Raw genomic sequence first — 14,322 nt, 5'->3', positions numbered from 1 at the left:
CTACTATAAAATTAGCCTTTCTCTTTCTGGTCCGAGGAACTGAAACAATATTTTATTTGGATTGTTCCTTCTCTAGGGAAATAATAACTTGTGCTTCCACCCTTTGAACCAGCTAGGGATTTGATGTAACTTTCTGTTAAACTAACAGTGTTCGACACAAAGCATTGGATTTACTATGTCTAACATTAGATGTGTTTACTGCATCTAACAGTAATGTGATGTGTTCGATCAGAGAGCTTTCCTTAGGCAACAGCTAGACACAAAGCTAAATCAAATCAAAGCAGGAATCGAAGTATTTTATGGAAAGCCCTCAGCCTCTTTTCCCCCTCTCTTTCTGTAATTAATAGATTTTATTATTGTTCTAGTGAGTCTTCACTTGCTGAAAATAGCATTACCACATCACCAAATGTACACTTCCTAGAAAAAAAAGCTGAAGTCCAAGCCTTCTATTTATTAATCTTTCTCCTTCATTAAAATACATAATTTGTATCCAGTACTGATTCTTCAAGAGTGCTAAGTTCATGTGTGGTAGTTCCTTGCACTTACGAGATTCAAAATGTGTAATGCTTAGCATACCCAACAGGCCTGTGCAGATGCCAGATGAATAATCTATTGTATAAAAACAATTATACTTTTTAAAATTGACACTTAATTATGATTACATTTAATCATGAGGTAGGAGGAGGTATATTTTCCCAGTTACAAACATATTTACTGATTAAGTTGGCAAATAGTTAAACTTGATTGACTACTTGCAGGAAAAGAAATTCTCTGTAAATGCTTTCATGGGTGTAGAAATAAACAGAAAGAAATCTGTGGTTAGTCAGATTCACATTTCGAAAATAATATCCTTTGCAAGAACAGCAGAAAGATAAAACCTGACCTGAAGCTTTGACAAGGGGTGGTTAAATGACTTCTATTTCTACAAAGCTGTTCCAATAAGATAACGTAAGAAGTAAACATATGCACAGTAGTCAATAAACAGCAAGTTGGCTTCAGCGTGGCACAAGGAGTTTTTATGACACAGGCTCACGCTGGCAACTCCAAGCCAAGAACTTTGGTGTAACACAGAACAGTGAACGCAAGTCGACCTCAGCTAATATAACTACAGAGAGATGCTATAGCACTTAGAATAATCCTGAATAGAGAAACTCAGGCCAACTGTTCAATTTCTTTATGCTTGTCACTAGTCTTGGCCAAAGCTAGGCTGAAGCCAGGTCTGACATAAAAGCTAGAAACACTAATGACATTTGGCTGCTTGACTATTCTGTTTGTGCTTGGAATTTTAATGACATGTCATAGATATGAGAAACTACATACATACACAAGGCACTGTAAAGAGAATCCTAGCAGCATCTTTTATTGGCTTGTAGGACCCTTTTACTGTGCTCCTTGTCCAACAGACACTAATCCTCAAAGTCAAGTTTCTGGTTTTTTTTTCATTGCAAGAATATTTTTATATTCCAGAAATGTATCAGCTAATTGAACTGGATCTGTTTAGCCTTGAGAAAAGAAGACTGAGAGGGGACCTGATCCAGGTCTATAAATATCTAAGGTGTGGGGGGCAGAATGGCGAGGCCAGACTGTTTTCAGCAAGGTGTGGAGTCAGGACAAGGGGAAACAGCCAGAAACTGGAGCAGAGGGAGTTTCGCACAAATGTGTGCAAGAGCTTCTTTATGGTGAGGGTGATGGAGCACTGGAACAGGCTGCCCAGGGAGGTTGTGGAGTCTCCTTCTCTGGAGATTTCAAGACCCACCTGGACACCTACTTGTGTGACCTGGTGTAGGGAACCTGCTTTGGCAGGGAGGTTGGACTCGATGATCTCTGGAGGTCCCTTCTAACCCCTACAATTCTGTGATTCTGTGATTAGTATATAAAAATAACCCATCATTGCTTCTTGATTTTGTCACCTTGTTGCCTTTCCATTTTAGGTGCTGTTGCATTTTTGTTTTATTGGAGGAACAGTTAAGGACAGATGCTTTTGGATCTGTGTGAGAGCAACATACTGCTGGGAAGAAGACCAGGTCCCATCTAGAGTAGCATCAGAACACAAGACTTGGAAGAGAGAGTTCTCTGATACAATAAAAACTACATTGCAATCAAGCCCTGGAAGCCTGAAATTTTGGAAAGCTCTTGGTTAGTCACTGACATTCTGTGAATATCTGAGGAAGAAGGGGCTTCACCCAGGTGGAAGGCATGCCCGTCCATTGAAAGAGATGATTCTAGATTTTGTTCCAGAAATAAGAAGGATTTTAGGGTTTTCAGAACAAATACTTTTTCTAGGGGGCTGGCAGAACTCAATTATGCCTTCCTCTGTGAGGCATGTAACTTTGCCCCAGAGCACAAAGAGAGAGAGAACTTCACTGGTGTTGGATGGCTTTCTGGAGCTTTTTTTCTGAGCACTGAAGGAGAAAGCAAAGTATATTCACATTTTTAGAATTCACATTTAAAAAAACAACATGTACTAAGAACTGATGTGCTTGTACTGCTACCATTACAGTGTCAGTAATAACTGCAAGAGCTTTGTCCTTTCAGCCTTCCTTGGCTCCTAGAGGCATGCGTTGAATAGGAGCAAGGACAGATTTAACTGCTATCTGAACAGGCACAGGATGTTAATTTGGCAGCTTGACAAGCCTCCGATAGAACGGGATTTTTTATTCCTATTGTACGTGATCTTACTATACTTTGCACATATACAGGGAAATGTAGCAATGGGTGGAAGGGACAGAAGGTCAGGATATTAATTGGTAATGCTTAAACAGCCTTTGTAGTTGCAAGAATGCATTCAGCACTGTAAAACTGGGTGAGGCTGGGAAAGATAATTTAAACTATGTGGAATGGTATTATAATATGATGATGTCTGTGAACCAGCTCAAATATTTGTCGAAGTCCATGTAGATATGGTGAAAAGATGCTAATTTGGCCTGTGACATTTTGATTTACTTGAACATGTATTGATTTAATAACAAAAAAGTTTGATAGTAACAAATAAAAAAGAGACTACGTTAATAATAATAAATTTCAAAAGCTATAAATCCTTACATATTAATTTATCTTAAAAATATATGCATAAAAATTAAAGAATATTTTCAGATATTGATTACATCTGTATTAGTAAGTTTGGTTTATGCACAGTACAGACAGATAAGGAGGGCAGTTACATGGTTCCATGAGTGCTGAGTTATCCATGGGCTAAGCAGCCACTGTTTTTGCAAGATGTCTGAATGCTGTCTAGTGAGTGCCTTGTCAAAACTCATTGATTGAGAAATGTGCTTGGGTGTGAGCACATGCCAAGCTGTGTTACCAGAGCCTGTTGGCTGGATTGGCAACTGGTGGTGTGTGTGTGGTCTCTGCTTACCCCAGCTGGGAATGGAAGGTGTTAGCTAAAGCTGCTTGCTGCGGTGCACCCTGCAGATGGGCTGACAGGCTGTCAGGTGCTATGGCACAGTGTCAGGTCACTTTCAGTGATCGTCTAGCCTCCTGATGTGCTTCTCATTGCAACTACTTGGCCCATTGCTACAGTCTGCTCTGTTGGAACTACCTTTGGATGAGATTGGTCTTTAAACTTCGTATTATTTCATAGAATCATAGCATGGCTTAGAGTAGAAAAGATCTTGACGATCATCGGACTCCAATCCCCTGCGATGGGCAAGGTTGCCCCCCACCAGCACGTGCTACCCAGGGCTCCATCCAACCTGTCCTTGAACTCTTCCAGGAACGGGGTATCCACAGCTTCTCTGGACAACCTATGCCGAGGCCTCACCACCATTTATTCCCTATCCACCTGTATATACCAGATGCCTTTAAAAGAACGGAAACGTAGATTTCAGACTTAGTGAGAAATGCATGTGCCATATAGTCACTTGAAAGCTTTTCCTGCATCCCTTTCAAAGTCTGGGTTTAAGGTAAGAACACTGTTTCTTCTGCTGTACATGAAGTCTATATCCCCTCTGTAGTGTGTGTTTGCAACCCCTTAATCCACCTCAGTGGCACTGCTGACATACCTCCTCCTTGGCCCTACAAAGCATGAGTGTCAACACTGGAGGAGCATCATCACCTTGTTGAGCCCCTCTCTGCTCCAGGTGACAGCATAGACAGCATGTTAGTCAGGAACTTGCTATGTTCTTGCTTAGCATGTTTCCCAGCAAAGCCCGGCTTTGCTCCCCATGCTGCAGAGACTACATAAGATGTTTCCTGTGGTGGGCTGTAAGAAGCAGAACTGGCCAACAGGCCTAAGAAATCCAAGAGTCCTTTCCCAGGCAGTAGTATAATGTTGAATTGGAGCTTTTGCATGGCAAGGCAGGCAGGAAATGGGTGCTGTAGGACGGAGTCAAGGCTCTGGTGGCTGGGATTTGCTTTTACCAGATTGGGTCCTCTAGTATATCAGAATATCTCCAGAGAGTACTTGATTTCTGCTGTCTTATTTTACTGTCTTATTTTAGTAGCACAGTCTAGACTTTGTTACCAGGGATCATGCTGGGGCCTGTTAACAAAGGTAATTTGGGTTGGCAAAGATTTATAGTATGCATCTTTGCTTGAGGACTGGAGCAAGGATAGAAGGAACGGCCTTTGACTTGCCCCAGCCTCACTCCTTGAAAAAACCATGCTGCTAGTGCTGAGTCACCTCCTTTTCATTCTGAGAGCTTGGAGTCTGTGAGGAATCTCTTGGGTTAGTTCTAAATTCATGTAGGAGCAGAAATGTCATGGAAGGCACCAGGGCTCATGTCAGCAGCATATGCAGTGCTGCCATCAAGGATGGAAAGCACGGACTGATTTTGTTAGGACCAGGGTTAAAGTGAGTTCAGAAGCTGTGTCTGGGTTAAGGAAAGAGAGGAAGAGTGGAAGAGAGGCTTTCTGTGGTGCTCAGGCAGCATGACAGGCAAAGCACAACACATCTCTTGTATAGCAAGGCCTCCTGGCTTGGAGCACGATGCTGCTACTGAAAGCACTGGCAGCTGCAGTGGCTAGAGTGCCTTTTCATCATGCAGCCCTTTTTCTCTTTGCTGAGCATCACAACAATCCATATGTTTCCCTCCTTCAGGCTAGACAATGAAAATCCAAACACAGTGAGCATATATAATGCCTAGTTTATGTAGCAGTGTCCAGCCAGCAGTAGCACAACTATTCTGTACTTCACAATTTTTTTTTTCCTTTTTTTTTCCTCCGCTATGAATCACTACAAGTATTGGCAATAGCAACAGGTATGGTCACTGAGGGTATTGTTATTGATATGCACAGCTCACTGTCTGAGAATGACTGCTTTTGCCCTTTACTTGATCTAGGATATGTCATTTTTATTACATCACGTCTCCAGCTTTGTTCTGTACTTGTACAATATCTAGCACAGACACAGCCTGTGCTTCAGAGAGAACAGTCACATAAACAAGTCTTGCAAATGGGCAGGATAAGTAAACCCAAGGGATGCTTTTGATCCATGTTTATAGAAAATCGTCATGGCAGGTCAACAGTTTCACCCATGTTAATTGCAGGGAGACTGGAAGAAGAATAAGATAGCTAAGGGAATGCTGATGGAACGCTTCTGTTAAATGTGAGAAGTTGCAAGGGGAGAGCACAAGATTTTTGTTTGAAGATTTAATAATGGGACAGAAGAGTCTGATGTGATGGTTGAACTGGAGATGAAACTAAAGGTTTATTTCTGCAACAGCTGATATACTGGGGGTGTGAGGTCCTCTCTATGAGGGACCAAGCCTGTGAAAACTTGACTTGGACTGATTTTCAGCTGCCTTAACTCCCTGAGCTAGCTCACTGTCCAACCACAGAAGCAGCAGTGCTAGCACAAGAGAGGAAAATGATAGCATGCAGAGGAGAGCAGGATCGCAGCAGCCCAGATTGAGAGAAAACTACCCAACCAGGGGACCACACAACAGCCTTCAGAGGCTAGGTGAGAAGTAATATGTGCAATTATGAGCATACTGCTATGAGTGCTGCAAACAGTTGATATGATCTTGTTTTCTGAGACTAGTTTTGGACAGAGTACTTCAGTGGTGGAAATAAATTGTTGTGCATACTTCCATATACAGCAGAACTCAAAACCTGGTTGTAGAAATAAGCAGCAGGATAGCAACTTGTCCCTGGCCTCAACATTTGGAGAGGGCAGTGATATAATAAGCTACTTGAGATATCTCGGACGTAGCTTTTTAGAAGGAAAAATCTTTTCCCTCTGGTTATGTAGCAGCCAGAAGTGTTTGATCACTGTTGTTCCTGCTCTGATGGAATTAATCATCACTGTCACAAAGCTGTCTTTTCACAGAGTACTCTTCATTCACACTATGGGACCTCTCCAGAAATGCTATTGGCAAAATAATTTTATTTCAGCTAAAAACTGAAAAGAGAAGAAAGCCAGATATGTTCTCCAAAGCTAATCATTCTGGCTCTGGAAGGAATTGTTTTCTAAATAACATAAGTCCTTGCAGTCAGCTCTGAGCAGTGCCAGAGTTCTTCGGGGAGTTATTCTAAACTCTAGTCGTCAGCAAAGTAAGCTTTCCTACAGCCAAGTATTAGAGTTAGCCTCCAGGCTTTATTTTTATCTACAGTTTTCTTGGCAAATCATGAAGATTATGTTTGGCATTTTATTTCTAGCTACAACCTTCTATCTTTGGTTTGTGTTACACTTTGCAGAGCTTAAAGTTTATACAGGGTTTTGGGTGTGTGATATAGATTCTAATAAGTTTCTATGTGACCTACTTCAAAGCTTAAACAAAGAAAGCTGGAAGATTTGAGCAGAGCTCTGCTGAACTAATGTTAGTATTGAATAAATAATGATTTTTAATATTGTTTTGGTTTTCTTTCAAATAGAACTGTAATAGAGAAGAAGGTGGAGAGCAAATTTATTATTGAAATGCAACACACCAGTAACACTGATATATCTTGGAGAGTGTAAGTACCAGGGGCCCTAACATTGTCATTATTGTTTATATTTACTCTGAGAAATTAAATCCTAGAAACTTTGTTTGTACAGAGTTTTAGTATGTTAGAATTCTGGGATGTGTTTCTCTGTAGCTATCATAATAATTTTATATTACAAAAAACAGTAAGCTTGCATAATGATAGCAAGATTTAATATTCTGATTGTGCTCTGCAATGAGGGAACATAAAGTATGTTACAACTACTAGTTGTACTAAGTCAAAACTAAATGTGCAAACCTGATTTCTGCATCTGCTGATGTAAATGGATATTTTACTCACAACTTAAGCAGCACTGATTATGAGTGAAATTAGTGAAAAGCACTCAAATTCACATCACAGAGCTGAAGATAAAAACAGTTGTCTCTGTGTGCTTTTGCTTTGCCAGAATAATATAAATGAAAGGTTAAGACAAGAGCTAGTGGGGGGTAAAGTGGAATGCCAAACCAGTGATAGTGCCTGCTGCCTTCTATGTTCGACAAAGTAGTGGCAGTACTAAACTGGAAAGAGTCTCCTAAAGTTTGCTAAATAATTTTATTTTAAATCCAGAAATTGGGAAGGAATGAAGTCAGAACTGTTTGTTGTAAATGGCCATTTCCTTAAAATACAAAGAAGAGAGAAAAAACACTGATAACTGTCTTAGGGTATGTCTATATGGACTGTTTCTCTGAGAAGCGATCAGAGCTATCAGAGTACCATGCTGGCACACCAACGTGGTTCTCAGTTCAGAAAGGCCTCACAGATCAGCTCAGAGTGCAGGCAGAATACACTCTAATCTGCGTGAATTTGTCTATGTGAAGATATCTATTTTTTTGTTTGGTTGGTTGTTTTTCCTACTCTGTTTGTGTATGCCTTTGAGAGGATATACTACTATTGCTTAGAGTATAACAGACACATTGATACAGGTGTGGTGAAGCCAGGGTAGCCAAAATGACTTGTAAAGCTGCAAATCTTTAGTAAAGAAGAATTTTGCTCAGAGTATTTCTTGTCCGGGGAAGAATAAGAGAATGGAAGATACAGTATTTGCCTTTTTCTATGCCTTCTACTTCCAGACCAAGGTGTTCTTCCATTAGACATATTAAGTATGTCTTTATTTTCAAGTATCTTTGAGTATTAGAATTATGAATATGAAAATTAAAAAGAAATACTTTCCAAGTTCAAATAAAACAGATGAACAGGCTGTATGATAGTTAAGTGCTGTAAATAGGATCTTGAAAATGGATGTACATTAAATACAAGTGTAAATATGCATTTGTATAATGGGTAGAAATCATCAAAATCAACACTGTAAAAGTCACCTTAGCTTAGGATGTTTCAGGTAACACTGCTGACATTTTATATTTGTGGCAACATCTTTAAGTACCATAGAAACTTCCATTGTCCTAAAGATGACAATACCACTTGTTTCAAAAACTCTCTTACATCCATTCACGAAATGCTTAAACAAGGATAGTAGCGAACAATATTACATTCTGTTAGAGAAGACAGAATCTGAAAATTTGGGTCAAAATCAGAGGGACTGGAAATTCACCTCTACCAGTGAGTCTGCTGATGTAACTCTAGACACTGGTTGCAGTTAGTATCACTGATAGGGAAATAGTGACTATGTCACTTTGGGTAATCCTATGAAAAAAATGACTCAGTGTTTAGTGGTGGGCAGAATGACTGCTGGAACATTAGATATTACTGGGAAAAGAATATCAAGCAAAAAGAAGATATGGCTGTGTATTAGAAACCCACAGTTTCAACACTGTGCACAGCTGTGCCTCAGAGTACAGCACAGTTGGAGGTGTAGTTATTGGTTCAGTGCTACAAAATGAATTCTGTGCAGAGGAGGGTTTGTAGTGGCCAAGTTCCATCAGTCACCCCTGTCCTCAGGAAAAGCTAGTCACTTCATTGGAGGAATGAAAGGACAGAGGTTTACAAGGTGAGGTGTGATATGTGGAAAGCTAACAAGAAATGGATACTGGCTGTTTCTTAACTGGGAGCTCATACTTCTTCAGCTACAAGGCAGTGAATTTAAAAACAAAAGGCAGATGGCTCAGCAAAAATATCAATCAATTCAAATACAAGTTGTGGTCGAATTGTAGCTCTTGAGCAGGTTGGTCTGGAGACAGCCTTCAGAGTAAGAGATCCCTGCACTGGCTACTGAGAAGTGGAAGGATGTGGTGGAGAAGGATTTTACCAGAACTGTTTTATTTCCTATGTACATGTATCTTCTTTTGCTAAGCCTCTGCCTTTGGGCTGGTGTCTGAAGCGAAATATGGAACATAAAGAACCATGATTTGATCCAACAGTTGTTACCATGGTACTTTTCTTCTTGCAGGTATCCTCAACAATGAGCCCAAACCAGGCATGTGTTGTACATGATGTCATGGGTACCTGATGGAGGAGCACAGGTTTAGTACTTCATGTTGGGAATACTTTAGGGAACACAGCTGTCAACAAAGTAAGCTTGAGTTTGGTAAGAAAGCTGTCTTGAAATGAGGTCTTGAGTTAGTTTCAAGAGAAGTGCCTATTTTTGTCCAAGTTTGACTATTTGAATTGACTATATGTGCTGAGCAAAGAACCTAGATTTTCTTAAATTTTTTAGTATGTGCAGTAACTTATTCGGCATACCTGTCAGTCTGTTCACTAATGTAACATAGAGTTATAAAGTGTTTCAGGACAGGTAGTCCAGTTTAAAAGATGTAAGTAATTATTGGTGCCTTGTAAATCTCTTCCTAATAATCCACTTCTCTATTCTGCTTGCTTCCAAGTATTATTTCTTTCCTTATTTATTTCATAAGTTATCTAATATCTGATTTTAAAAAGTCATATCAGATGAATTCCTGAGTTAACATTTTTTATGAAGCCCTCTGCTATGGAAAGTGAACAGCACCATCACAAACATTTTTTGTCTTCAACAAGTCTTTTTCCTATCAGACAGGAATTTGAGATTGTCTAGCTATACCGTACCTTCAAAACAGATCATAGTAAAGAAGCAGTATCTTGAAAAGTATAAAAGAGCATTCCAACAGCACAAAGATAGTTTGGTATCTTCCATGTACTTGTTGAGCTGTGCAGAACAACTTTTTGCAATAAGAAACAAACAAAAAATGAAACACAAATACTATAAATAAAGGAATTTTGACAGCATCTGCCTGGAAGCCTACTGTGTCAGTGCAGCCAGATTTGATTCCAGAAGAAGAGGACACCAGATAAAATTTTAGCTTTGCCAATTCAAAGGAAGAAAATTCAAAAAATGTTTTATCTTTTCTGTCTGAGTTTTCATATGGTTAGACTCCAACTTGCCTTCTCACTTCTTCCCCCACTAATGTCAATTGATCAATGAAAAAAAAAAAAAAAAAAGCACATCTGAGATAAAATAGCCACATTTTACCAATGCTGAAAATCCAGGTGGTCACACTCAACAGTTTTAATTCTTTGCTAGACGAGGGCATTGAAAATAGCAAACTATTGCTGGACTGCTACGCAATATTTTTTTCCAGATCCGTTCTGTAACTTGACAGGCAAATTGTTTTGCAATAGCTGTTGAATTAAGGTGAAGACAATAATTCAGATTTGAAATTCTTAAACACAACTTCTCCATAATTGGAAATTCAGTGCCTAGATGTCTGTCAGGGACACAGCTATTTGTATCTTGCCAAAAACAACTTGGTTCACAATCACAAGGGAAAACTTAGCTTCCCAGCTGACTGATGTGATGTAATCTGACTCCTGCTCAGTTACCAGAGTGCTGCAGGAACATGTGTTCCGTTTGTTGACAGAACAATTGTCCTGGATAGCATTTACTTACAGTTCAGTACTTTCATGAATATTACAAGAACTTAAGTCACATAGCACAGAAAGTGCAGGTAGCACTTTCCATTTTCAGTGTGCTTTTAAGCACACTGCCAGCTCACTCAGTAAATCTTCTAGATTTACTAGATATTTACTAATTGCACAGAGTACAGGCAATTTAGGACTTGGACAGATCGTGCTGTACCTCGCTTTCCTCAGCTATCCACTCTCATTTCTTCTCACTCTAGCCTGCGTAACTTCTTCGTCCAAAGTTGTCTCATGGTGGGATTTGTGCCATGGTGATTTTCTTAGTGAAAACAGAAGAAGTGTGGAAGAGGCCTTAGTGACAAGAAGAACAGTGAGTTGGATGATGATTCAGGGAATTGTACACTTGTGATCTAACATCTATAGACTTTCTTGCAGACATCCCACCTTTTTGAACAATCTGATGAATGTTTTTCTCACTAAGAAAAAGATAGAAGAACAGATCACAAGAATCTGGAAAGTAGTAATTTGTTTGTGTTACCTGTTGGCGATCTGTGAGGAGTTGTCTTTGCTCAGACAGTAATCTCTGGATTTGTGTTGTAATCCCTTCATTTCCTGAATAACACAGTCAAATTTGCCATCAATTCTTTTTCTTTTCACTTGAAAATCTTGCTGTAAGAAGTTGTTATATTTGCTATGTTCTTTAGAAACCTCAGATAAGAGTCTTGAACTTTATAGAAGCAGCATTTACATGAGGAATTTCGACAGCCATCCCCTCATGAGGAGGTTTTAGCATCTGTAAATCCTAATCTGATTTGCACTAGGGAATACATGCAGCTCATTAGCAACAGTGTCATCTTAAGGTTAATTACAACAAAACGAAATATGAGACGTGAGTTTGCCTTGTAAATAAGTGTTCCCTTATATCCACACTCCTCTATCAGAGCCGGAAAACCAGAGATAGTGGGGATGATAATAAATGCAGCTAGTCTATCTCTTTAAGTGAAGGAGGAAGCTAAGTAGGCCACCCACTTCCTCCTCCAAAATATCACAGAGCTGTGTCTAGTGGGACATGTAACACATTTACATCAGTCACGTCCTTCAGCAACAAACACCTTTTTCACGATCCTTCCTATGCTCTGCAAGAAACAACATTCAAATCTGTTCTCTCTTGGGAGGACGGAAGTGAAAGAGTTGCCTCCCCGTCTTACTGAAATCTTGCTAACTCTTTGATCCTCTTGCTTAATTCCTCATCTATAATAAATGTTTCCCACCTCTTAGATAGAAAATAGAAACAGAAAGTGTTATCCCTGTGTATACCCCTGTATGACTTGGAAATGGCAAACTATAACAGATGCAGTAATATTTAGTATAATGCTTAATTTTCAAGCTATAATTAGATAATATTTTATAATTTGATTTACTATGATAGTTTATTTAAATATTAAAGGATTGTGACTTCAATGTGTAGCTATTATCTTATCCTTATGTATCCAACTTCTCAAAATCTGAAATACCTCAAATCTAGAAATATCTGAAGTTAGAGATATATTCTGGCTTAGTTGCTGGTCAGAAAGCAAACACCGTAACATGGTTTGAAAACTCTGTACACAGCAAAGATATTTCAGGATGGTTGTGATTACAGAAATATAGTGTCTATTAATATTTTTTTCTAGCCCAGTTATACAGTATTCTGGAAACAAAAATTAACATATTGATAGTATGCTGAGTAAAGAATAGATCTACTGATAAAATGTAAAAAAAAATCTTCCATATTTACATTGATTATTGAAAGAAAGGAAAAAGATGCTAATGGGTTTTTAAAGGTATATTTACCAAATCGTGGATGAAGTCCTCATAATATGATGTCGTAAGGCAGAAGTGACAACTCTGAAGACATTTAGTGTTTAAATAATTGGCATGTAGTTAATTGGGCGTTTTGAAACTGAGTCCAGAGGGTGTCCAAACTCATTCAGAATTTGGCTTTTCATCACAACAGCTATGATTAAACTCCCTGGGGTGATGGAAGAGAAATTGTGTGGGAAGAGCAGGATCATCTAGAGAACCTTATGGGAAACAAGATTTAGTGTCCCATATTGCACAATTTACCTCAACAGCCTGGAACCTAGGATATATAAATATCTTCTTTATTTATTTTTTATCATTCTTCTGTGCATGTGGGAAAAAAAAGATATACAAATATACATATATATAAAAGCTGACTAACCTTTAATATTCTTCTTTGGGCTGATGAAAAAGGTTAGAAGTTCAACTTGGAACCTTAGGGTAGCTACTGCTGTAATAACGGGTGCTGATTTTTTTTATGATTTGAAGGCCTGCATACATGAGGTTAAAATATTACATAGTGAACCTATATAGACAAAAAATGCAGATGTGAATTGTGTTATACCACAGGATTTGAAAGAGCTTCTTGGAAGAGTTCTCTCCTACTGCAGGCATTTACATGCTAACATTGTTAAGGACTACTTCCAGATCTGGCCTAAAAGGAGTAATTTCTTTCTTTCTCAAGATTGCCCCAGACCTGTCTCAAAAGGGTTCCCTAGACTTTCATACTACCAGCGTCTAGAAACTTCATCTAGCCTAAGCTGTGCAAATGCTATCTTTTAAGTTAAACATCCATTCTTCTCTGTGTCCTGCAGACAGATCAAAGATGATGGCTGCTGCAGGGCAAAACAACATGAAGGTGGAATGTCATGAAGGCCTCTTCCTTCTCGGTAAGCTGGACATGGTGATTCTGAGCTGGTCACCTAAAACCAGGAACAACTAAACATATTATTAAGTCTGGCGATGTATTTCAGTGCTGTTCTGTATAAGAGGTTGAAATGTCTTATATTTAGATATTGTACACAAGAAGGATAATAGAAGAAATATAATTTTTAGGTTAAAAATCAGTTGCATACTTTTTCCACATGTATAGAAATATAACTGAAAGCTTTCTGTAAAGCTTTTTGGTACTATTGTTGATGGACAAAATCCTTATTTGTGTTACCAACAGATAATTTATGAGAAAAGCTAATACTAAAGAGGAATAAAAAAAAAATATGGACAAACAGCGAGGATGTTTGGTAGTTTGTTGGAGACCTTTTATATACTATGTGGCCATGTATTCTAAAATGTTTCTGTTCACCAAAGCAAGTAAAACTCCCATTGTCAGAACTCTGTAATGATTTCAGTATTGTGACATACCTGAAAATGATTAAGCAGCAGATTTTTTTTTCCTTTTCTCTTCTGTTCTTTTTTTTTTATTAAAAAAGATATACTGAAACTGAAACAAATTTCCCTACACTTAAAGTAGTTATTGAAAGGTACAACTCCTCAAACATAACAGTTATAAAATGTGTAAATCGTTATGTGGGAGAACAAAGAAACATAAGGATAATTGATCTTTTAAAGAGAAAGGAGGAGAGAAAATGAAGAGGAAGTGATTTTATTTCCTAAGAAACCTGTCTTGACTTGCTGTAAGCCTTTCAAATCTACTCTACTCATCTAAACCTGTACTGATTGCAGTTAGTGACTGTAATAATGGTGACATCACTGTTTTGTTTACACTGAAATGTCTTTTGAGGGCATCGCAACAGAGATGGTTTAAGGACAGGTATTGATTATGTC

General features: G+C 38.6%; 1 long non-coding RNA gene across 1 annotated transcript in view; it reads left to right on the top strand.

Moving 5' to 3' along the window:
* LOC128085194 (uncharacterized) overlaps positions 1-13,729 on the top strand; it is a 41,283-nt gene extending 27,554 nt beyond the window's left edge. Inside the window, exons 2-4 of the long non-coding RNA XR_008208831.1 lie at positions 6,817-6,897; positions 9,251-9,373; positions 13,353-13,729. This is a non-coding gene — a long non-coding RNA (uncharacterized LOC128085194). The remainder of the gene's footprint in view (positions 1-6,816; positions 6,898-9,250; positions 9,374-13,352) is intronic.
* Positions 13,730-14,322: the final 593 nt, after the last annotated feature.

This window comes from Tympanuchus pallidicinctus, unplaced genomic scaffold, assembly GCF_026119805.1.
Source record: "Tympanuchus pallidicinctus isolate F22 unplaced genomic scaffold, pur_lepc_1.0 scaffold3, whole genome shotgun sequence".
Classification (NCBI taxonomy): Eukaryota; Metazoa; Chordata; class Aves; order Galliformes; family Phasianidae; genus Tympanuchus; species Tympanuchus pallidicinctus.
This window is presented reverse-complemented; position numbering and strand designations above follow the sequence as displayed.